This window comes from Oryctolagus cuniculus, chromosome 4 (assembly GCF_051225735.1).
Source record: "Oryctolagus cuniculus isolate XC-2025 breed Fujian yellow rabbit chromosome 4, ASM5122573v1, whole genome shotgun sequence".
In the NCBI taxonomy this organism is placed as follows: Eukaryota; Metazoa; Chordata; class Mammalia; order Lagomorpha; family Leporidae; genus Oryctolagus; species Oryctolagus cuniculus.
In genome coordinates this window covers 763746-790303 of record NC_142870.1, presented here as the reverse complement: position 1 = coordinate 790303, position 26558 = coordinate 763746, and positions in this window count along the sequence as shown.

The following is a 26558-nucleotide window of genomic DNA, read 5'->3' as shown; positions in this document are numbered from 1 at the left end:
AGGCCTGCAGTGTACCCAGGTGAGCGGTGCCCAGGGGCAGGCCTGCAGTGTACCCAGGAGAGCGGTGCCCCCCAGGCAGGCCTGCAGTGTACCCAGGACAGCGGTGCCCAGGGGCAGGCCTGCAGTGTACCCAGGAGAGCGGTGCCCCCGGCAGGCCTGCAGTGTACCCAGGAGAGCGGTGCCCGGGGGCAGGCCTGCAGTGTACCCAGGTGAGCGATGCCCCAGGCAGGCCTGCAGTGTACCCAGGAGAGCGGTGCCCCCCAGGCAGGCCTGCAGTGTACCCAGGAGAGCGGTGCCCCCCAGGCAGGCCTGCAGTGTACCCAGGAGAGCGGTGCCCGGGGGCAGGCCTGCAGTGTACCCAGGTGAGCGATGCCCCAGGCAGGCCTGCAGTGTACCCAGGAGAGCGGTGCCCCCCAGGCAGGCCTGCAGTGTACCCAGGTGAGTGGTGCCCGGGGGAAGGCCTGTAGTGTACCCAGGTGAGCGGTGCCCCCCAGGCAGGCCTGCAGTGTACCCAGGTGAGCGGTGCCCGGGGGCAGGTGCTGTGCCCCCAGGCAGGAACCCTCAGAGCTCTCCCCCACCCACACCCACACCCACACTCCGTGGGCTGAGCTCATCCACGTCTCCCTGAGAGCCTGCAGGCCAGGGTCCTTCACAGGGCCTGAGCCCAGGACCGGCAGCCCGAGTCTCCGGCAGGGCTGGCTAAGCGGTACCAGGACAGCCTGAGCCCTCGACGTCTGCCAGCGCCAGTATCACCCAGCCAGGGTCTCGAGGAAGGCCGGGGACACCCCCGCCCTCCGGGGCTCCATGGACAGGCTCCGCGCTCGTCTCTCGCGTGGCGCCCTTCTCACGTCACCACCCCGGAGTCAGAGCAGGCGGCAGTTGACGGCATTTGCCAGTGGAGCCGTACGCCCCAGGCTCTAATCCTGTAGAACCGACAGAACAAGGCTGTCCTTGGGAGGGCGGGAGCTTCAGCACGGAGCTGAAAACCACGCCCCCAGAAGCCCAGGTCCCGCAGGCCCCAGGTCCCGCAGGCACCAGCTCAGAGGGACTCGTGGGAAAGGCGCTTCTTCCAAAGCCGCTGGGTCCTGTCAGGAGCTCCTTCTCATGGGCCCTGGCTCCCCGCTCCACCCCCGCGCCCCTGCGGCCCCTGGGAGAGGTTGGAGAAGGCAGGGACTTTCTGCCTCCACTCGGCCCCGCCGCCCCAGCACGCCTCTGACCCTGCTCCCCGCGGGGAGGTGGCCTTGGCGAAACAGAAGCACCATGAGAAGCCACGCGGCCACAGCCCACAGTGGAAAATGGGTCACGGGGTGACCACTGTGAGTCACGCTGGGCAGCACAGCCCCGCCCCGGCTCCGGGGACCTCCAGGAGTTTCCAGTGGAAAACCTCTGACTCAGGAAGGGCGGGCGGAACGGCCTCTCCCGGGGGGACACAAGGAGGCCAGAGCAAGGCCCCGAGCTTGAAACCGGGCCCTGCGCCTGGTCGCCAGGCGGGGAAGAAGCCACGCAAGCGTGCACGGAGCCCGGAACAGCTCCCACGCCGACCCATGCCTCGGCCTTGGGGGGCCTGAGCCTGGGAGCGCAGGCCTCTGCCTGGCCCTGTTGGTGCCGTGCGCCCCTCTCCTCATGTCCCAGGCTGTGGTCCAGTCCACAAAGGTCCCTGATGGAGCCACAGTGCCGCTGGGAGGTGGAGCGGGAGGGTCCTGAGGTCCCTGGCACCTGTGGGACCCCAGTCTCTCTCTCTGGCTTCCCAGTGGGCAGTGTGAACTCTTCCTGATGTGACAACTGCTGGGGCGACCTTTGCCAGAGCTTAGCCTAGGCAGGTGTCTGCGAACCCCCAAATGGTGAAGCAAATGAGCTTTCTGTCTACAAAGCCAGCTGCCCCGGGCGCTCTGTGCTGTGGCTGTCTGCACGGTGGTCGCCCTGTCTCTGGCTCAGCTCTGGCTCTCCAAAAAGGCGCATGGTCTGAGAACTAGACTTGACAGGAGAGCGGGGGTCCCCTCCTCAGCCCTGGCTCGGCCCATGTCCAGTGGCCTCCTGTTGTGGACACGCCACTCAGCCTTTGACGAGGCTATAACCCGCAGTTCTGCCAGGAGCCCCCTAAGGTGTCTTCCGGCTTTTCCTGCACGGCCAGGGTGCACTGATGCCCAGTGGGTGCTGCCCTCCGTAGGGCTTCTTGTCCTCTGTGGCATCCACGGCTTCCTGGTCCGTCCACTATTAGCCGTAGTCAGCCCCATGGGGGCTCCAGGAGTGTGGCCAGAGGCAGGCCGGAGACAGGCAAAGGGGGCCCTGCTCTGTGCACCTGCAGCCCCAGTGTGCTCCAGGGCGGGGCCTCGTGAGCCAGCTCTCACCCAGAGTCCGCAGCGCCTGTTCCCAGCAGGAGGAAGTCACGCGGGCCCGAGACCAGAGACCCACGCAGCTCAGCAGGCCTTGGTGGACGCTTGTGCAGGACGTGTGCCCGTGAAGGAGCCCACAGCCATCCCTACCCTCTCTACACCGGGGATGGGACACAGTGGGAGGGTGGCCAGCACCCCGCCCACCACAGTCAAATGTCCCATGCGGGAGGAGCTGCGAGGGGTGGGCCTGCACTGTGGGGAGTGACCGCGCCCAGACACACACAGCCGCAGGCACCGTGCGGGTCCATTCTGTGACCTGCCCAAGGCCAGGGGCCAGGGAGGGACAGGGCTTCCTTTGGGGCTCAGTGGCTGCCCAGCCCAGTGAGTGCACTAAATGTCCCTGAACTGTACACCTTTTAAACGGGTGAAGTGATTAACTTCAGTTCCCAGAATTCCACTCCACTTAGGACGTGGGGAGAGAGATCTGCCCTGTGGTGAGCGCTCTGAGGCCAGGGAGGCGCCTTAGTCATCTGGGGGACGCCCCCCAGTCCCCGGCTCAGCCAGGGGCTGCCAGGGGCAGCAGGGCCCAGCGCCCCTGCCAGGACCCGGCTGTGGGAAGGGGCCACTGTGGCCTGCGGGATGGATCACAGCCCTGGCTCTCACCGCTGGCTCCCAGCCTCTTCTTAGTCCCCAGCCTCCTCCTTTCCGGTCCAGATTCCCGACACTGAAGGTCTAATGTCGCCCCTCCTGTTCACAGCCACTGAGTAACAGGCCAGAGTCTCCGCGGCGGGCGGTGCCCCACCTCTGCCGTGCACAGGGCTAACAGTCAGGCGCGTGTGTCTGCACCTTGGCCCGAGACAGCGGGGCAGCAGCGTGGGCGCCGGGCAGACAGAGCGCCCGTTACTGCCCAGGGTGGAGGGCTTCTCCCTCCTCCGCACACACAGGCGCTTTTGAAGTCAGTTTGGATTTTTGTGGAAACTTCATTTTTTATGCGTTCCCTCTTGTTTCTCTGGCAACATCAAAAACAAACACACACAGCTGTGCCACCTGGCTGCCGCTGCATCTGCAGCAGACACCTAGCGCTGGACACTCAGCGGGACGCGGGCCCCAGAAACCCAGCCCAGGCTCCCACCGCCGCCCACGCTCAGCCCAGCCTGGGGCAGGAGGGAAGGGGCTGCGCTTTTTACAGAACCCTGCCTCCCAGCAGGCTGAACGTCCCTCTCTCCAGAAGTGAGATTTGGGCTGGTTGCGGGGAAAACACCGTGCCTTCAATCCAGCCTTCTCCTTCAAAATCAGGAATCAAGGCGCCAAGGGGAGGCAGGCAGTGAAGGGGCGGAGCCCTCACCCTGCGCCCCTGCAACCCAGGGAGGCGGCAGGCGTGTGTGTGGTCTCCGAGCCCCCAGCCCAGGAACCAGCTGCTTCTCCAATTCCGATTTTGCTGACTTGTTCTATTTTTGCTCTAAACAAAGGATTTCACACTTCTACACAGTTCTGAGTTCCAAATTTGTACTCTGACAATACAGAAACTCTCCCAACACATGCCAGCTAGCAGGCGAGTTCCCCTCCGCCCATCAATTCACCAAATGGTGCTTAATTCCCACCGGGAGCAAGGCCAACGGTAGGGTGGGGTCTTTGCCCAGGAGGGCTGGGCTGCCAGTGGCAGGGGCGGCCAACGTGCAGGGCAGACCACAGGTCCCTCCCAGATGGCAGGGAAATGGTGTAGGTAGGACCCGTCCCCCTGGCCTCTCAGCAAGCACAATCTAGTGTCTGTGTCGTCTTACTCCTGCGCTCACAGAAACAAAACAGTCAGCAACCATGTATCCCCAAGGGTGCTCCCGGTGCCGCCCGTCCCCGCAGCCGGTGCCCTTGCACCACTGTCCCTGGCAGCCGCCCGCCAGGCCGGGGTCTGCCAGGTGGGACGGGACAAAGCCCCTCAGATTCGCCGCTCTCTGCTGATCAGCCTCATGTGTTGAGCACTTGCACAAATCCAGTGAGAGGGTGGGAGAGGCTCACAGAACTTTCTAGCAAACTAGTGATCTGAAGAGCAGCTGTGGCTCCCCGGTCCAGGAGCCCTTCAGACACAGGAGAGAAATTCCACAGGCTCTTAAAAAATGCGTCAGTCTGGAGGCCGGGGGTGCGGCCCAGCCTTTCTGTGAGTAACAAGCCAGGCCATGGTCGAGAGCTGGGCCGCCCTCCTGCAAGAGGCCCGGGCCCAGGACACAGGCCCAGAGGGAGGGCGGGTCTTGGCTAGGTGGGCACATGGGCGAGCCCAAACTCTCCTGGCTGCTGAGAGGAGGTGGCACCTGCGTCCCTTCAGCAGCCACGGGGGGTCCAGGACTCCTCGGACCCTGCGCCCTGCCCACCAGCTTCCTCTCGGGCTCTGGACCTCAGGTGCCCTTGTGACCTCGGGGTGAGCCTCTCTCCCCACCTGGAGGGGTGGAGGGGAGCGTCCATCTCGGCTGCAACAGGGCCCACTAGGGCAGAGACTCCAAACTCGCCCAACAGAGGAAAACAGACGTCACAGACGCGTGGTGCCTGTGCAGGGGGCAGCGTGCACAGACGTCTCTGCCAGGGTGAGAGGGAGGGCAGGTGGGCATCTGGGCCAGGCTAGGGGAGGCCCCTGAGCCCAGCTCATCCCTGCGTGGAGTCCTGCGTGGTAGCGTGTCCTCGCACAGTGGCCAGGCTGCCACGAGCCGCGGGTCAGCTCTGCCCCTGAGGAGGGGAGGCTGTCGCAGGTCACAGCAACCTGGTCCCTCGTCCCAGCCCTGCTCAGAGCCACACCCCAGCTGGATCCAGGCAGCAGCCCCTCTGGAATTCCCCAGCCTCCCACAGGGAGATGCAGGGGAGGGGGCAGGGGGAAGACGTGCAGCCTCCTCATTCAGGGGCCTCAGGCATAAAACGACGAATCCCGCCCTCCACCCACGCACGTGGCCTTGGAACCACCTCCACCGGGAACTGCACCCCTACCAGAACCTGCACCCCCATCAGAACCTGTACCCCCACCAGGACCTGCACCCTAATAAGAACTGCACCCCCACCAGGACCTGCACCCCCACCAGGACCTGCACCCCCACCAGGACCTGCACCCCAACAAGAACCTGTACCCCCACCAGAACCTGCACCCCCACCAGGACCTGCACCCCAACAAGAACCTGCACCCCCAACAAGAACCTGCACCTCCACCAGGACCTGCACCTCCACCAGAACCTGTACCCCCACCAGGACCTGCACCCCCACCAGGACCTGCACCCCAACAAGAACCTGCACTCCCACCAGGACCTGCACCCCAACAAGAACCTACACCCCCACCAGGACCTGCACCCCCACCAGAACCTGCACCCCCACCAGGACCTGCACCCCCACCAGAACCTGCACCCCCACCAGGACCTGCACCACCACCAGAACCTGTACCCCCACCAGGACCTGCACCCCCACCAGGACCTGCACCCCAACAAGAACCTGTACCCCCACCAGAACCTGCACCCCCACCAGGACCTGCACCCCCACCAGAACCTACACCCCAACAAGAACCTGCACCCCCACCAGGACCTGCACCCCAACAAGAACCTGCACCCCAACAAGAACCTGCACCCCCACCAGAACCTGCACCCCAACAAGAACCTGCACCTCCACCAGGACCTGCACCCCCACCAGAACCTGCACCCCCACCAGAACCTGCACCCCCACCAGGACCTGCACCCCCACCAGGACCTGCACCCCAACAAGAACCTGCACTCCCACCAGGACCTGCACCCCCACCAGGACCTGCACCCCCACCAGGACCTGCACCGCCACCAGAACCTGCACCCCCACCAGGACCTGCACCCTAATAAGAACTGCACCCCCACCAGGACCTGCACCCCCACCAGAACCTGCACCCCCACCAGGACCTGCACCCCCACCAGGACCTGCACCTCCACCAGGACCTGCACCCCAACAAGAACCTGTACCCCCACCAGAACCTGCACCCCCACCAGGACCTGCACCCCCACCAGAACCTGCACTCCCACCAGGACCTGCACCCCCACCAGGACCTGCACCCCAACAAGAACCTACACTCCCACCAGGACCTGCACCCCCACCAGGACCTGCACCCCAACAAGAACCTACACTCCCACCAGGACCTGCACCCCCACCAGGACCTGCACCCCCACCAGAACCTGCACCTCCACCAGGACCTGCACCTCCACCAGAACCTGCACCCCCACCAGGACCTGCAGCCCCACCAGGACCTGCACCCCAACAAGAACCTGCACTCCCACCAGGACCTGCACCCCCACCAGAACCTGCACCCCCATAGGACCTGCACCCCCACCAGGACCTGCACCCCCACCAGGACCTGCACCCCCACCAGAACCTGCACCCCCACCAGGACCTGTACCCCCACCAGGACCTGCACCCCCACCAGGACCTACACCCCCACCAGGACCTGCACCCCCACCAGAACCTGCACCCCCACCAGGACCTGCACCCTACCAGAACCTGCACCCCCCCCAGAACCTGCACCACCACCAGACCTGCACCCCCACCAGAACCTGCACCCCCACCAGGACCTGCACCCCCACCAGAACCTGCACCTCCACCAGGACCTGCACCCCAACAAGAACCTGCACTCCCACCAGGACCTGCACCCCCACCAGAACCTACACCCCAACAAGAACCTGCACCCCAACAAGAACCTGCACCCCCACCAGAACCTGCACCCCCACCAGGACCTGCACCCCCCCCAGAACCTGCACCCCCCCCAGAACCTGCACCACCACCAGACCTGCACCCCCACCAGAACCTGCACCCCCACCAGGACCTGCACCCCCACCAGAACCTGCACCCCCACCAGGACCTGCACCCCCACCAGGACCTGCACCCCCACCAGGACCTGCACCCCCACCAGAACCTGCACCCCCACCAGGACCTGCACCCCAACAAGAACCTGCACCCCCCCCAGAACCTGCACCACCACCAGACCTGCACCCCCACCAGAACCTGCACCCCCACCAGGACCTGCACCCCCACCAGAACCTGCACCCCCACCAGGACCTGCACCCTACCAGAACCTGCACCCCCACCAGGACCTGCACCCCCACCAGAACCTGCACCCCAACAAGAACCTGCACCCCCACCAGGACCTGCACCCCAACAAGAACCTGCACCCCCACCAGGACCTGCACCCCCACCAGAACCTGCACCCCAACAAGAACCTGCACCCCCACCAGACCTGCACCCCACCAGAACCTACACCCCCACCAGAACCTGCACCCCACCAGGACCTGCACCCCCACCAGGACCTGCACCCCCACCAGGACCTGCACCCCCACTATGACCTGCACCCCCACCAGGACCTGCACCCCACCAGGACCTGCACCCCCACCAGAACCTGCACCCCCACCAGAACCTGCACCCCCACTATGACCTGCACCCCCACCAGGACCTGCACCCCCACCAGGACCTGCACCCCCACTATGACCTGCACCCCCACCAGGACCTGCACCCCACCAGGACCTGCACCCCCACCAGAACCTGCACCCCAACAAGAACCTGCACCCCCACCAGGACCTGCACCCCAACAAGAACCTGCACCCCCACCAGGACCTGCACCCCAACAAGAACCTGCACCCCAACAAGAAACTGCACCCCCACCAGGACCTGCACCCCCACAGCAAACCTCATGTCATCACTACCACAACCTCATCTCCCTAACAACTCTGCACCCACCAAAATCCCATCTCATTCCCACCAAACCCAACTCCACCAGAACCTCCATCTCCACCACAACCTCTATCAATATCAACAAACCCATCTCCACAAAACCCACACATGCACCTCCCATCTCACCCTAACCACTCCCTCCATCTCCACCACAGCCCCCATCTCATCTCCACCGAAACCTCATCTCCACCACAATCCCAACATCATCTCCACCACAGCCCCCACCCAGGTCAACCACAATCTCTATCCCCACCGCAACCCGCGTCTCACCACAACTCTCATCTCATCCGTACAACAACCCTGTTCCTACCAGAACCTCCCTCCCCACCGCCGCCCTCATCCTATCTATACAACGGCCTCCACCTCCACCACAGTCTGTCTCTACCACAGGACCCAACTCACCACAGCCTGTCTCCACCACAGCTCCCACCTGCACTACAGCCCTGTTCCCCCCACAAGCCCCATTCCCACAGCATCCTCCATCTCCACCACCAACCCCTCGCCAACACATGCTCTGTCTCTATGGCAACACCTATATCCACCACAGCCTCCATCCTCCCACAGCCCTCAGAGCTACAGCCTTCACTCTAACATTCTGTCTCCATCCCATCCTTCATTCCCGTGACAACCTCCGTCTACACCACAGTCCCCGCCTCATCTCCACCACAACCCTCACGTCCACCACAACCTCCATCTACACCACAGCCTCCATCTACACCACAACCTCCGTCTACACCACAACCCTCACGTCCACCACAACCTCCATCTCCATCACAACCCTCACGTCCACCACAACCTCCGTCTACACCACAACCTCCATCTCCATCACAACCCTCACATCCACCACAACCTCCGTCTACACCACAGCCTCCATCTACACCACAGTCCCCACCTCATCTCCACCACAACACTCACATCCACCACAACCTCCGTCTACACCACAGCCTCTGTCTACACCACAGGCCCCACCTCATCTCCACCACAACCCTCAAGTCCACCACAACCTCCGTCTACACCACAACCCTCATGTCCACCACAACCTCCGTCTACACCACAACCTCCATCTCCAACACAAACTCCATCTCCAACACAGTCCCCATCTCATCTCCACCATAACCCTCACGTCCACCACAACCTCTGTCTACACCACAGCCTCCATCTACACCACACCCAACTCCACAACTCTCATCTCGTCTCCACAGACTCCCATTTCCACAACAAATTCCACCTCAACCTCCATCTCCACAAAAATTCCCGTCTCACCTCCACCACACCCCCATGTCCACCAGAACCTCCATGTCCGCCATAATGTCCATCTACAACGCTCACCTCCACCACAACTCCCACCTCCACCACAACCTCCATTGCCACAACAACCCTACCACAAACCCCATCTCCACCACACCTCCATCTCCAACACTAACCTCATATCCACTGTAATCCGTCTCCATGACAACCCCGATGTCCACCATAACCTGCATGTCCACCACACCATCCATCTCCACCACACCTCCAACACTAACCTCGTATCCACTGTAATCTGTCTCCATGACAACCCTGGTATCCACCATAACCTGCATGTCCACCACACCGTCCATCTCCACCACACCTCCAACACTAACCTCGTATCCATTGTAATCTGTCTCCATGACAACCCCGATGTCCACCATAACCTGCATGACCACCACACCGTCCATCCCCACCACACCTCCAACACTAACCTCGTATCCACTGTAATCTGTCTCCATGACAACCCCTTGTCCACCATAACCTGCATGTCCACCACACCATCCATCCCCACCACACCTCCAACACTAACCTCGTATCCACTGTAATCTGTCTCCATGACAACCCTGGTATCCACCATAACCTGCATGTCCACCACACCGTCCATCCCCACCACACCTCCAACACTAACCTCGTATCCACTGTAATCTGTCTCCATGACAACCCCGATGTCCACCATAACCTGCATGACCACCACACCATCCATCCCCACCACACCTCCAACACTAACCTCGTATCCACTGTAATCTGTCTCCATGACAACCCTGGTATCCACCATAACCTGCATGTCCACCACACCGTCCATCCCCACCACACCTCCAACACTAACCTCGTATCCACTGTAATCTGTCTCCATGACAACCCTGGTATCCACCATAACCTGCATGTCCACCACACTGTCCATCTCCACCACACCTCCAACACTAACCTCGTATCCACTGTAATCTGTCTCCATGACAACCCCTTGTCCACCATAACCTGCATGTCCACCACACCATCCATCCCCACCACACCTCCAACACTAACCTCGTATCCACTGTAATCTGTCTCCATGACAACCCTGGTATCCACCATAACCTGCATGTCCACCACACCGTCCATCCCCACCACACCTCCAACACTAACCTCGTATCCACTGTAATCTGTCTCCATGACAACCCCGATGTCCACCATAACCTGCATGACCACCACACCATCCATCCCCACCACACCTCCAACACTAACCTCGTATCCACTGTAATCTGTCTCCATGACAACCCTGGTATCCACCATAACCTGCATGTCCACCACACCGTCCATCCCCACCACACCTCCAACACTAACCTCGTATCCACTGTAATCTGTCTCCATGACAACCCTGGTATCCACCATAACCTGCATGTCCACCACACTGTCCATCTCCACCACACCTCCAACACTAACCTCGTATCCACTGTAATCTGTCTCCATGACAACCCTGGTATCCACCATAACCTGCATGTCCACCACACCGTCCATCCCCACCACACCTCCAACACTAACCTCGTATCCACTGTAATCTGTCTCCATGACAACCCTGGTATCCACCATAACCTGCATGTCCACCACACCGTCCATCCCCACCACACCTCCAACACTAACCTCGTATCCACTGTAATCTGTCTCCATGACAACCCTGGTATCCACCATAACCTGCATGACCACCACACCATCCATCCCCACCACACCTCCAACACTAACCTCGTATCCACTGTAATCTGTCTCCATGACAACCCTGGTATCCACCATAACCTGCATGTCCACCACACCATCCATCCCCACCACACCTCCAACACTAACCTCGTATCCACTGTAATCTGTCTCCATGACAACCCTGGTATCCACCATAACCTGCATGTCCACCACACCATCCATCTCCACCACACCTCCAACACTAACCTCGTATCCACTGTAATCTGTCTCCATGACAACCCTGGTATCCACCATAACCTGCATGTCCACCACACCGTCCATCTCCACCACACCTCCAACACTAACCTCGTATCCACTGTAATCTGTCTCCATGACAACCCCGATGTCCACCATAACCTGCATGTCCACCACACCATCCATCTCCACCACACCTCCAACACTAACCTCGTATCCACTGTAATCTATCTCCATGACAACCCTGGTATCCACCATAACCTGCATGTCTACCACACCGTCCATCCCCACCACACCTCCAACACTAACCTCGTATCCACTGTAATCTGTCTCCATGACAACCCCGATGTCCACCATAACCTGCATGACCACCACACCATCCATCCCCACCACACCTCCAACACTAACCTCGTATCCACTGTAATCTGTCTCCATGACAACCCTGGTATCCACCATAACCTGCATGTCCACCACACTGTCCATCTCCACCACACCTCCAACACTAACCTCGTATCCACTGTAATCTGTCTCCATGACAACCCTGGTATCCACCATAACCTGCATGTCCACCACACCGTCCATCCCCACCACACCTCCAACACTAACCTCGTATCCACTGTAATCTGTCTCCATGACAACCCTGGTATCCACCATAACCTGCATGTCCACCACACCGTCCATCTCCACCACACCTCCAACACTAACCTCATATCCACTGTATTCTGTCTCCATGACAACCCTGGTATCCACCATAACCTGCATGTCCACCACACTGTCCATCCCCACCACACCTCCAACACTAACCTCGTATCCACTGTAATCTGTCTCCATGACAACCCCGATGTCCACCATAACCTGCATGACCACCACACCATCCATCCCCACCACACCTCCAACACTAACCTCGTATCCACTGTAATCTGTCTCCATGACAACCCTGGTATCCACCATAACCTGCATGTCCACCACACCGTCCATCCCCACCACACCTCCAACACTAACCTCGTATCCACTGTAATCTGTCTCCATGACAACCCTGGTATCCACCATAACCTGCATGTCCACCACACCGTCCATCCCCACCACACCTCCAACACTAACCTCGTATCCACTGTAATCTGTCTCCATGACAACCCCGATGTCCACCATAACCTGCATGACCACCACACCATCCATCCCCACCACACCTCCAACACTAACCTCGTATCCACTGTAATCTGTCTCCATGACAACCCTGGTATCCACCATAACCTGCATGTCCACCACACCGTCCATCCCCACCACACCTCCAACACTAACCTCGTATCCACTGTAATCTGTCTCCATGACAACCCCGATGTCCACCATAACCTGCATGACCACCACACCATCCATCCCCACCACACCTCCAACACTAACCTCGTATCCACTGTAATCTGTCTCCATGACAACCCTGGTATCCACCATAACCTGCATGTCCACCACACCGTCCATCCCCACCACACCTCCAACACTAACCTCGTATCCACTGTAATCTGTCTCCATGACAACCCTGGTATCCACCATAACCTGCATGTCCACCACACTGTCCATCTCCACCACACCTCCAACACTAACCTCGTATCCACTGTAATCTGTCTCCATGACAACCCTGGTATCCACCATAACCTGCATGTCCACCACACCGTCCATCTCCACCACACCTCCAACACTAACCTCGTATCCACTGTAATCTGTCTCCATGACAACCCCGATGTCCACCATAACCTGCATGACCACCACACCATCCATCCCCACCACACCTCCAACACTAACCTCGTATCCACTGTAATCTGTCTCCATGACAACCCTGGTATCCACCATAACCTGCATGTCCACCACACCGTCCATCCCCACCACACCTCCAACACTAACCTCGTATCCACTGTAATCTGTCTCCATGACAACCCTGGTATCCACCATAACCTGCATGTCCACCACACCATCCATCCCCACCACACCTCCAACACTAACCTCGTATCCACTGTAATCTGTCTCCATGACAACCCTGGTATCCACCATAACCTGCATGTCCACCACACCGTCCATCCCCACCACACCTCCAACACTAACCTCGTATCCACTGTAATCTGTCTCCATGACAACCCTGGTATCCACCATAACCTGCATGTCCACCACACCGTCCATCTCCACCACACCTCCAACACTAACCTCGTATCCACTGTAATCTGTCTCCATGACAACCCCGATGTCCACCATAACCTGCATGTCCACCACACCATCCATCTCCACCACACCTCCAACACTAACCTCGTATCCACTGTAATCTATCTCCATGACAACCCTGGTATCCACCATAACCTGCATGTCTACCACACCGTCCATCCCCACCACACCTCCAACACTAACCTCGTATCCACTGTAATCTGTCTCCATGACAACCCTGGTATCCACCATAACCTGCATGTCCACCACACCGTCCATCCCCACCACACCTCCAACACTAACCTCGTATCCACTGTAATCTGTCTCCATGACAACCCTGGTATCCACCATAACCTGCATGTCCACCACACCGTCCATCTCCACCACACCTCCAACACTAACCTCGTATCCACTGTAATCTGTCTCCATGACAACCCTGGTATCCACCATAACCTGCATGACCACCACACCATCCATCCCCACCACACCTCCAACACTAACCTCGTATCCACTGTAATCTGTCTCCATGACAACCCTGGTATCCACCATAACCTGCATGTCCACCACACCGTCCATCTCCACCACACCTCCAACACTAACCTCGTATCCACTGTAATCTGTCTCCATGACAACCCTGGTATCCACCATAACCTGCATGACCACCACACCATCCATCCCCACCACACCTCCAACACTAACCTCGTATCCACTGTAATCTATCTCCATGACAACCCTGGTATCCACCATAACCTGCATGTCCACCACACCGTCCATCTCCACCACACCTCCAACACTAACCTCGTATCCACTGTAATCTGTCTCCATGACAACCCTGGTATCCACCATAACCTGCATGTCCACCACACCATCCATCCCCACCACACCTCCAACACTAACCTCGTATCCACTGTAATCTGTCTCCATGACAACCCTGGTATCCACCATAACCTGCATGTCCACCACACCATCCATCTCCACCACACCTCCAACACTAACCTCGTATCCACTGTAATCTATCTCCATGACAACCCTGGTATCCACCATAACCTGCATGTCCACCACACCATCCATCCCCACCACACCTCCAACACTAACCTCGTATCCACTGTAATCTATCTCCATGACAACCCTGGTATCCACCATAACCTGCATGTCCACCACACCATCCATCTCCACCACACCTCCAACACTAACCTCGTATCCACTGTAATCTGTCTCCATGACAACCCCGATGTCCACCATAACCTGCATGACCACCACACCATCCATCCCCACCACACCTCCAACACTAACCTCGTATCCACTGTAATCTGTCTCCATGACAACCCTGGTATCCACCATAACCTGCATGTCCACCACACCATCCATCCCCACCACACCTCCATCCCCGCCCTGACCTCCACCTCCCGCCCAGCCCACCCTCCTTCACTACTGCAACCTCTCCACTCCCCGCCTGTTGTGACAGCTCTGGCCTACTGAGAATGCAGACTGTCTACGGACATACCCACGTCTCCTCAGGTGTTCAACACCTCCTCTGAGGTGAGCACTTTCCAGGGGTGTCAGCGAATGTGGCAAACACCTTCACACTGGCCATTCGCTGCCTCTCAACCCCAGCTCTTGTCCTTCATCTCCATCTTCTCCTCCTGGGCTCCTGACCAGATGGCCAGGCCACTGCCCACTGCCAGAGATGTGAACGTGTCCTCCCTTCCACTGGGGCTCTCTGACCATGTGACCTGTCAGAATGCTGTCCTGTCTCGCTGTGCTCAGTGCTGCTGTCGGCTGCGGCTGGAGAGCAGCGGTCTCCACTTAGCTGGCGCCCGTTAGGAGCTGCGTCCACGTGTGTTGAGTAACGACCTGTCCTTGACATTTTTCCTTAAACATTCCTGTTGCTTGCTTTGGATTTCCTTTGTACTTTCACTGGGAAATTTCTTGCTTTCACATTCTTTCATAGTGATGACCATGTTTCTGTTTCTCTGTGCAGCACATCCTTAACCATCTTTCCTAGGGCTGGGCGGGTGGTGACAAATTCTTTCAATTGTTATGGGAGGTCTTTATGTCACCTGCACTCATCAGTGAGAGCTCTAGGGTGCAGGGTTCTGGGCTGAGTTTGTTTCTCTGAAGTCTCAGCCTGTTTCTCTCCATTCTCTCCCGGCTGGGTTTCTGATGAGAACCAGCTGTGAGTCTGGTTGGAGATCTCTGAAAGTTGCCTGGTGTTTCTCTCCTGCACGTCTTAGAGTCTGATTGGAGATCTCAAAGTTACCTGGTGTTTCTCTCCTGCACGTTTTAGAGTCTTCTCTCTGTGTTTCGTTGTTGAAAGCTTGACTGTAATGTGTGGAGGTGATCACTTCTGGTAGGTCTATTAGGAGTTCTGTGTGCTTCCTGTACTTGGACGTCCCTTTCTTTCTCCAAATTACAGACATTTTCTGTCCCTACTTCACAGAGTAGGCCTGTTCCCTCTTTCTACACCTTCAGGGATCCCTAAGACTTGTATGTTGGGTCGTTTGATAATTCCCCATAAAACTCGAACACTGCTTCTATTTTTCTATTTCTTCTTCTTTTTTTTTTTTTTTGTCTGAGATGTTTTCAAATATTTGTCTAGTACCTCACTCTTTCCTCTGCCTCACCAAGTCTGTTGTTGAGGCTTTCCACTGTATTTTTATTTGACATAGTGAAGTCTTCATTTCTAATATTTCTTTGATTTATCTTCGAATCTCCATCTCGTGGGGAAATTCTCCATCTGTGTCATGCATGGATTTCTTTAGCTCATGGATTTGCTCCTCGTTTGCTTCTGAGTAATTCCACGATCACTCTTTTGAATTTCTTTTCAGGCATTTCCTCAATCTCTTCATCTTCACAGTCTGTATTGAACTGCTGCTGTGTTCCTTTGAGTGCGTCATGTTGTCTTTATTCTTATTTCTTGAATTTCTGTGTTCATTTTTAGGCATTTGTGGAGTTACTTGTTGGTTTTTTCCACTGGTAACTTTTTTTTTTTTTTGACAGGCAGAGTGGACAGTGAGAGAGAGAGAGACAGAGAGAAAGGTCTTCCTTTGCCGTTGGTTCACCCTCCAGTGGCCGCCGCAGCCAGCGCACCGTGCTGATCTGAATGCAGGAGCCAGGTGCTTCTCCTGGTCTCCCTTGGGGTGCAGGGCCCAAGCACTTGGGCCATCCTCCACTTCACTCCCGGGCCACAGCAGAGAGCTGGCCTGGAAGAGGGGCAACCGGGACAGAATCCGGTGCCCCGACCGGGACTAGAACCCAGTATGCCAGCGCCACAAGGCGGAGGATTAGCCTAGTGAGCCGTGGCGCCGGCCCTCCACTGGTAACTTTTATCTTTGAACTGTGCCTCTGTGGCTTAGTGGAGTGTCTGCTCCTTCAGTGGATACCCAGAGGTGTGTGCTGGGTGTGGCCAGGGAGCTCTGGTCAGTGCTCCAGGGTGGGGCGAGTGTCTAGAGTGACCTCTACACTGGGTGTGGCCGATCTCCTGTACTGTGGGGGGTTGGTAAGGTCACCTCTGACCTCCGTGGGTGGGATCACAGCCTCCTGTCTTTGCAGGTGATCACTGTCCAGGGTGAGCCCACAGTGGGCGCAGCCTTCACCCGCGCTGGCAGGTGACCCACACACAGGGTTTGTGCAGCCCTCGCCCACACTGGCAGGTCTGGCAGGTGACCCACACACAGGGTCTGCGCAACCCTCACCCACGCTGGCAGGTGACCCACACACAGGGTCTGTGCAGCCCTCGCCCACACTGGCAGGTGACCCACACACAGGGTCTGTGCAGCCCTCACCCACGCTGGCAGGTGACCCACACACAGGGTCTGTGCAGCCCTCGCCCACACTGGCAGGTGACCCACACACAGGGTCTGCGCAGCCCTCGCCCACGCTGGCGGGTGACCCGCACCAGGGTCTGCGCAACCCTCACCCACACTGGCAGGTCTGGCAGGTGACCCGCACACAGGGTCTGCGCAGCCCTCGCCCACACTGGCGGGTGACCCGCACCAGGGTCTGCGCAACCCTCACCCACACTGGCAGGTCTGGCAGGTGACCCGCACACAGGGTCTGCGCAGCCCTCGCCCACACTGGCAGGTGACCTGCACACAGGGTCTGCGCAGCCCTCGCCCACGCTGGCGGGTGACCCGCACCAGGGTCTGTGTGTGTGTCTCTGTGTGAGCACTGAAGCCCCTGCAATGGCCTAGCCAGGCAGTCAGGAGGCTCTGAGCCTCTGACGCCAGACACAGTGACTCCCCGGAGACCCAGCCCTCCCCACACCCTGCCGTGCAGTCACGGCGTTCCCACCATCACAGCGTGCGAGGCTCCCACAGTCATGGGGTGCAGAAGCCCCTGTCTGCCCTGCAAGCCTGCCCCGTCCACGGAGAGAGCAGAGTCATTCCCAGAGCCAGCTGCCTGCGGGTGCTCTGCCTTGGCAGCTTGAGCCCCAGAGCCTGTGACAGGCTGAGGCTGGGGCACCTCACAACGCCGAGTGGGTGCCCAGCCCCCGGTCACCCCTCCCAGCCTGACTCTAAGTCACTGGGAAACACGGATTTTTCCTTCTGGTAAAACCTCCTGGACTCAGGAGCCACCACAGCTGCTACTGGTGTCAAGATGGCATCTGCTCCCTGCTGGTTGCCCGGTGCCCTTATAGGGGAATGGGGGGAAAGAAACGGGCTTTTCCTTGGCTGGAATAGGCAGGCACCCTGCCCCCCACAGTAGCTCCAGGCCAGACTCCCTGAGGCAATATCACCAGTGGCACGGCTGCTGATCTGCGCTCCCCTGGGTCCTCCAGCCCCTGGAGGCGGGGGTCGGGGGTGGTGTCCCCACCTGCTGCTGCTATCTGCGCATCCCACACTGCTCCACTGCCTTCCTCTTCTTCCCGTAGCTTCCACTGCAGGCCTCTCTCCAGCACCCCCCCCCCCCCCCCCCCGCGAAAGCTCTACCTCTGTTGTTTTCTGCCATCTTCCCCTGGTCAGAAGCCAGGGAATCCTGAGTCCATCTGTAACCGGGCCCCTGCCTTCCCTCCTGCTCACACGGAGCCCCCCCCCCCCCCAGCCATAGCTGTGATTAGGGAGGCACTGGGGCCATCACTCTGGGCAGTGGGGACTGGGCCCCCTGCGCGTGCCGCTCACCTAGCATCCTGTCCACCTTTGGAAGGCAGGTGTATTCTCACGGTGGGGCAGGGGCCACCGACCCTGCCTAGAACACAGCACGTGGGGCATGTGGTCCTCACACCCCGGGTCACGCGCTGTCTCTGTGCAGGCCCAGACTCAGGCTTGTTCCTCAAAAGGCAGCTGTGTCTCCGCTGCGGACGGCACGAGCTTGGTCCGGGGTCCTCGTCGTCATGCTGCTACTCGGCCTGAGGTCTCTGACCGGGCCAAGGCTCTGAGGGATGTCCGGGCAGAGGATTCAGTTCTTTCCACACGATGCTGCTGGTGGCCTTCCACCAGAATAGAAGACAGCGCACTCGCCAACCACGGCCACACTTCACACGCCTCTTCTGGCAACAACTCCGAACCTTACGGTCGGTCACTCATCCTGACCTACGGTGGACTCAGGCAGACACATTTCAGGTCTCCGGCTGTGGGGTGATTTCAAAGACCCCCAGCCGGCCCCTCCTGTCGGCATAGGTTTAACTCAGAGGTCCAGGGCCCCACATGGACAAGGGACAAGGGTGCAACTGTGGGAGGGGGCCTGCGGCTGGCCAGGAGCCAGGACTCCGCTCAAGACGTGAGCCCTGCGGAGGCCACAATGCCCCTCAGGAGGCCACGATGCCCCTCAGGTCTCTGAGTTCCACCAGACTCTGCACCATCGTCCACACTGCCCCAGTCAACGCTGCAAGGGGTTTCTCCCTGCCTGTCAGTCTGTGTATGCATGGGCACAGGTGCGTGTGTGCATGTGTGCACATGTGTGTGCATGCGTGTGCAGCTGAACACGCCTTCCACAGCCTGCCGCCCCGTCCAGCCCCACCGCACCCATCTCCATCGCAGCCTCCGCTCTTCCTTGCCTGCGACCCCCCTCCAGCCAGGAGAAGCCTGGCTCTCGGCACCCTCCATCTGCTTCCTGGTTGGTCCAATGCTAGCGTTCATGGGACGCGGCTTCAGAACTGTTCACCTGTGCCCCGTGAGGAACAAGTAACCTGAAAACTGGCGGGGATGAGCCGAGGACACGTGGTCCCCTAGGCCATCACAGATGTGCCTATGTCACTCAATTCGCTGTGGGGCAGGGTGGGAGAGGGGCCACAGAGTCACTCCTGTCAGTGCTGAAGGCATGGTGAGGCCCCAGATAACAGAGACACCAGCCACTCTGCGGGCACTGTTGGGCACAGCGTCCCCGGGAGAAAGGTTAAGCGAGTCCCAGGGGAGACTGGAGGCCAGGGGCCATGTCCGTGTCTCTCCTCTCTCTCATGCTGTACCTCTGCCTTTCAAATTAACAACTAAGTCTTGAAGAAGCAGTAGCAGCAGAGGTGAGACCTGAACCCCCGCCTCTGGTGCTGGATGTGAACATCCAAGCAGCCTCTAACCACCAGGCCAGACTCCCACACCCGCCTCTTACCAGGGGGCCAGATGCCCACAGCCCCGCCTCTTACCAGGGGGCCAGACTCCCACAGCCCCGCCTCTTACCCACGGGGGCCAGACGCCCACAGCCCCGCCTCTTACCAGGGGGCCAGATGCCCACAGCCCCGCCTCTTACCCATGGGGCCAGACGCCCACAGCCCCGCCTCTTACCCACAGGGGCCAGACGCCCACAGCCCCGCCTCTTACCCACGGGGGCCAGACGCCCACACCCCGCCTCTTACCAGGGGGCCAGACGCCCACAGCCCGCCTCTTACCCACGGGGGCCAGACGCCCACAGCCCTGCCTCTTACCCAGGGGGCCAGATGCCCACAGCCCCGCCTCTTGGTTCCACCAATGAGAATCATGCTTCATTGTAATTGGAGGAAATGCATTCAAAACAGAGCAGAGACGGAGGGGATTTTTGAACAGCTCTTTAGCACCGAAAGACGAAATGGCAGGAGAACGGGGTGGTTTAGACGCTGGAGATGACTACGTCAGGGAGCGAGAGGAGAAGGCCCCGGCGCCTGCACACCAGCGGGATGTGCGACAAGGGGAGAGAAGCAATGACAGGAGAGCCGCAGAGATGCTCGCCCAGCACACAGCGCCACTCGCCCACCTGCGCCTGCTTGGAACCCTGGGGGGAGGGGTCGCTAAACAGCTACTGAAACAGCTGGTGAAAACCACGAAGGACAGACACACACAGGGAACGCACGAGCACCAGCCCGCGTGGGGCAGAGAAGAGCACTTGGGCAACTCGCAAAAGCAGAGGAGACGCAGGGGCCTGAAGCTCTGCGGACTGAGCACGCACAGCGCGGTTCTGCAGCCGGCACAGCGCGGTTCTGCAGCCGGCACAGCAGGGTTCTGCAGCTGGCACAGCGCGGTTCTGCAGCCGGCACAGCGCGGTTCTGCAGCCGGCACAGCAGGGTTCTGCAGCCGGCACAGCGCGGTTCTGCAGCCGGCACAGCGCGGTTCTGCAGCCAGCACAGCAGGGTTCTGCAGCCGGCACAGCGCGGTTCTGCAGCCGGCACAGCACGGTTCTGCAGCCGGCACAGCGCGGTTCTGCAGCCGGCACAGCGCGGTTCTGCAGCTGGCACAGCGCGGTTCTGCAGCCGGCACAGCGCGGTTCTGCAGCTGGCACAGCGCGGTTCTGCAGCCGGCACAGCGCGGTTCTGCAGCCAGCACAGCAGGGTTCTGCAGCCGGCACAGCGCGGTTCTGCAGCCGGCACAGCACGGTTCTGCAGCCGGCACAGCGCGGTTCTGCAGCCGGCACAGCGCGGTTCTGCAGCTGGCACAGCGCGGTTCTGCAGCCGGCACAGCAGGGTTCTGCAGCCGGCACAGCGCGGTTCTGCAGCCGGCACAGCGCGGTTCTGCAGCCAGCACAGCAGGGTTCTGCAGCCGGCACAGCGCGGTTCTGCAGCCGGCACAGCAGGGTTCTGCAGCTGGCACAGCGCGGTTCTGCAGCCGGCACAGCACGGTTCTGCAGCCGGCACAGCAGGGTTCTGCAGCCGGCACAGCGCGGTTCTGCAGCCGGCACAGCGCGGTTCTGCAGCCAGCACAGCAGGGTTCTGCAGCCGGCACAGCGCGGTTCTGCAGCCGGCACAGCAGGGTTCTGCAGCCGGCACAGCGCGGTTCTGCAGCCGGCACAGCGCGGTTCTGCAGCCAGCACAGCAGGGTTCTGCAGCCGGCACAGCGCGGTTCTGCAGCCGGCACAGCGCGGTTCTGCAGCTGGCACAGCGCGGTTCTGCAGCCGTCACAGCGCAGTTCTGCAGCCGGCACAGCGGCCCCCAGGCGCTGGCCGAGTCCCTCCAGCAGGACTGGCCCCTGGGAAGTGACCCAGGAGTCCCCGTGACAGGAGGGAAATGGTGCAGGCCACGAGGGCACAGGCAGAGTCCCTCCTCGCTCCAGAAATCACTCCATCGGGGGCCATGCTGTGGCGTAGCGGGCAAAGCCACCGCCTCAGATGACAGCATCCCATATGGGTGCTGGTTTGAGACCTGGCTGCTTCGCTTCTGACCCAGCTCCCTGGGAAGGCAGTGGAGGATGGCCCAAGTGCTTGGGCCCTGCACCCACATGGGAGACCCGGAAGAAGCTCCTGGCTCCTGGCTTCAGCCTAGCCCAGCCTGGCCATTGCAGCTATCTGAGGAGTGAACCAGCAGGTGGAAGATCTCTCTGACTCTCCCTCTCTCTGTGTAACTCTGACTTTTAAATACAACTTTAAAAATATTTTATCAAACAATTCATAAAATTTGATCAGTTTGGCAGGTGGGCAGTGCTGGCAAGAGGAGCTGAGTTCTGACGGCTGCGTCCAAGCCCCCCCACCAAGAGCTCTGCCGCCGGCCGCCGTGACAGCCTGCGTGCCGCCCCGAGCCTGGCTTTCTGTGCTCTGCCCAAACCCGCTTCCCACGCACCATGAAGCCCACCCTTCCCTGGGCCGTGGAATCTACAGGTTCCACAGCGTTGCCGACTTGAACCAGCACAGCTGCCGGATGTGTCCGATGACCACCCTTAGGTCACTATACTGTCATTAAAAACCACCATGGCTGGCTCTGCCACCCCTCATGACCTGACGCCATGACACTGCCAATATTTCTAAAAAGGACCCAGAAACGGGCAGCAGCCACACCCTGCCCAAACCACACCCCTCTTGAATATTCAATTAAGCCCCACCCCAGACGCCACCCCTGTGCCTCCGGCCTGGATCTTGCTGAGTGGTCGCTTGTGTTTTGGAATCTTGTTCACTTTCTCTCTCTCTCAAGCTTTGCAGCCCTGATTTCCTGTGTGCGCCGTTCCTCTGATCTGAGTAAGTCCTGCCTCCTGCCCACCTGATGCCTCACCTGAGGAAGAGCCTGGAGTCAGCCCAGCCAGGGCTCCGTGGCCCACCACACAATAACAGCCAAGCGCTTGTGTGTGATCAAAAGGAACAACACCAGCAGGGGACAAGGGATGCCAGCGCTGTGACGTCATTTCACTACGTAGCCGTGACCCGGGAAAGGCGCACATCACAAACCCCAGAATAACCACTAAGAAACAATTTACACAGCCAGCCTGTGGGGGGGTGGGGCTTGTGGCACAGACCCAGTCTCATCCCGTGTCACAGTGCCCGGTTACAGACTCAGTCTCATCCCGTGTCACAGTGCCCGGCACAGACTCAGTCTCATCCCGTGTCACAGTGCCCGGTTACAGACCCAGTCTCATCCCGTGTCACAGTGCCCGGTTACAGACCCAGTCTCATCCCGTGTCACAGTGCCCGGTTACAGACCCAGTCTCATCCCGTGTCACAGTGCCTGGTTACAGCCCTGGTACTCTGCTTCTGACCCAGCCTCCTGCTGACGCAGCCTGGGAGGCAGCAAAGAGCCCGGGGCCCTACCACCCGCGTGCTCTGCGGCCTGCCCCAGCTGCAGCCACTGGGGGCGTGAACCAGTGGATGGGAGAGCTAGCGTGCACACTCTCTCTCCCCCCCCCTCCCTTCCCCCTTCTCCCTTCACCCTCCGTCACCCTGCCTTTCAAATAAATAAAAAATTTTTAAGAATACCTCTGAGACACACAGAACCAAAGAGAAATGGGCAAATCCACCATGACAGGAGCGCAAGAGAGACCATGGCCTCTTCCGTGGCTGGGGCAGCACAGCCCCTGGCGTCACCCAGCAGCCGGCACCGAGGCATCTGGAAACCCCAGACCTCCGGGCACTCAGCAGTTCCAAGCCACACTTCCGTCAAAGGAGGGTCAAAGCAAAGGGAGACAATGACTCCCACTGATGAGACTTTCTGCACACCGGAGCAGGTGGTATAAGTAAGGCCGTTTCCCACCCCCTTTAGAAAGGAGAAAGCTCAAAGCCATGGTTTCCACCTTAAGAAGCTGGCAAAAGAAAAGGCGAACCAAGAGTGAGCAGAAACGCGGAAGTAAACGAAAAGCCTGGATATGAATCTAGAAAGCAGGCCTCAAACGCGGGGGGACATCAGTGGAAGCCAAGCTGTCCACCGAAAATATCAACAGCGTGAAATAGCAACACGCGGACGGACCGCTCACAGGAGCACGGATTCCCCCCGTGAGGAGGCAGGGTGCCCTGACCGGTCTCGGGAATATTCAAAGCCTTCACAAGAATCGAGAGAATTCACCCGAACACGCCAACTACCCAGCTGAATCAAGCAAAAATGCTGGGGAGCTAAACACATCTGTGGAGTAAAAGAAACTAAGATCGTTACCAACACCCTTCCAGGGAAGCCGCAGGCCAGCGGCCGCCTGGGTGGGCTCCATCAAACACTCGGAGGGGGCAGCGGCCATGCCCAGAGCCCCTGTGAGCACAGGCAGGCTGGGGCCCAGCCCAGTGCCGTCGCATTTCCAAAGCAGGGGCCCAGCGAGGGGCCTGGCCAAGGCCCACACCTGCAGGTGCAGGGCCAACCATAGGCCAGCAAGGCTCTCAGTGGACTTCTGGAAGCTTCCTGGGCCCGATCACACACCCTGTGCCTTCTCCTCACGCAGCCCCCTCAGGTGCCCTGTGTGTACTGGGGAGGCCACCGTCACAGTCGCTGGTGGCGTCTCTGAGCTGCGTCCAGGCTCCAGGCTCCAGCTGACACAGGAGTGAAAGAAGGGGCCCGGTCCAATCACCACGTAGCAAAGCTCGGGTCCAGACTGAAGTTCCACCAAGGGGTCCCCGGTGGGCCAGAACCCCGCAGCCTCCGCTGGACTCCGGCCCCCGTCAGGCTGTTAGGGACGTAGGTATCTGAACTATTACTCCAGGTTCCTGCACCGACAGAGGTGCGAATTGAATGCAGCGCACAGGTGAGAGCAGGGCTCACGGAAAAGTGAGGGAGGAGCCGTGCGGGACGTGGGCTGCCCCCGCCCCTGGAGCCGGCGAGGACCCAGAGCCGGAAGCTCGGGGGTCAGCCTCTCCTGCGGGAGGGGTTGCTTCCCGAGCTGAGACGCAGACGGCGTGGGATCCAGCGTGCCCGAGGCTTCCTGGGGCTTCGTGGCACCTTTGCCCAGGGCTTGACTCCCACATGGCATCGTGGCGTCTCCTCTTCCTGGTCCGGATGAGACAAGTGCACCCTGGGAAAGCGGGCGTTCTGGATTGGCAGGGAAGGGGGTGGAGTTATAGTGCAGGGCTACGCAGAAATCATGAAAAAGTTCTTCCAGCCTTACTTATTGCTGCCTAACTCGCTGCCGGCTCCCTCTGGCAGGGCCCCTGGCCTGCTGCTGGCTCCCTCAGCGTCCAGCGTGGAGCCACGTACCCGCTGCTCACCCACTCCCAGGCCCCGGGTGTGCAGTCTCCTCGCTGTCTAGACGCGTGATTGGAAACAGACCTGTGTGACTCAGCGGCCAGCACCGCCCACCGCTCACAGAGTGTCAGGTTCCCTCCCCGGGGCTCTTCTCAAGGGGCTTGGCTTCCTGTGAGCCCCCGGCTTGGCCTGATCTCACCCAGCCAGGGTGTTCTGGAAGGCTCCGTTCCCATGCACGTCCACCTGGATTCTGGGACATCTGGTCCCAGCCAAGAGCACGTGACTATTCACAAACTTACGCACAGACGCACACATGCATGTGCATACACACGTCCTAGCCATGTACTGCACATACACATGTGTGCCTGCGCATGAGTGAGTGCATGTGGGTGTTCACTGTGTGCCCACACACCAGTTTACACACGTGTACTCACACACATGCACTCGTCCTGCTCCCACCCAGGACACGGGGCTCCAGCACACTCAGTGACCGCTCCTGGCTCCCAGTACCCCAGGTCTCTCGCCAGGGGCTCTGCTTTGGGAAAAAGAAACAGAGCAGAAATTGGCCATGCCCTCCGGCACCCTCTCCACGCTCCTCAGGCCACTGCCCCTTGGGCACCTTGGGGCTTCAGGGCTGTGTCTTCTTCCTGGCTGGGGGCTGGGCAGCTCTACCCAGGGGGTCACCCTGTCAGCAGCAGAGGCCCCAGTCCCAGTGCTACCACCACAGCACTGGAGCCCTCACAGGATTGGGCCAGGCCCACCCGCTGACCTCCCCTTCCTGGAGCCAACTGACAGCAGCTGCCACTCACGTCTCACATCCGCCAATGCAACCCCAGGGCGAAGGGCAAGGCCCTCAGACTCCCACCCACCATGGAGGGAGCTGGGCGCTGAGCTGGGTTCCCGGCGCGGCAGGTGTCCTCAGGCAAGGAGGCCCAGGTGAGCCCAGGCAGAGACCACACAGCCCCCAAAGCCTCGGGGGTCAGAGGCCACCAGGGACCACCGTGAAGCAGGAGAGCGAAGCACCCACGCTGAGTCTCTGCTGTGCGTCCAAAACGTGGCCACGCAGTCCAGCTCCAAGAAACCCAGCTCTCCAGCCGCGCCTGCGCCCCTGACCCCAGCCCTGCTCCTGGGACGTCCACCGGGACCGGCCCCTTCAGAACATCCTCCAGTCACCGGTGGGAAGTTGTGCAAAGAGTCCATCTACTGATTCCCTCCCCAAACACCCGCAATGGCCGGGACTAGGCCAGCCAGGCTCCTGGGAAGCTGTCCCTTGTGGGAGTTGCTGTGGCCAAATGAGCAGGCCCTGGGGAGGGCTGTGCTGTGACCCCAAGGTCAGCGACGCTTCCTGGGGCCTGGGCCTGGACTTCCGGCCACCGCCCACG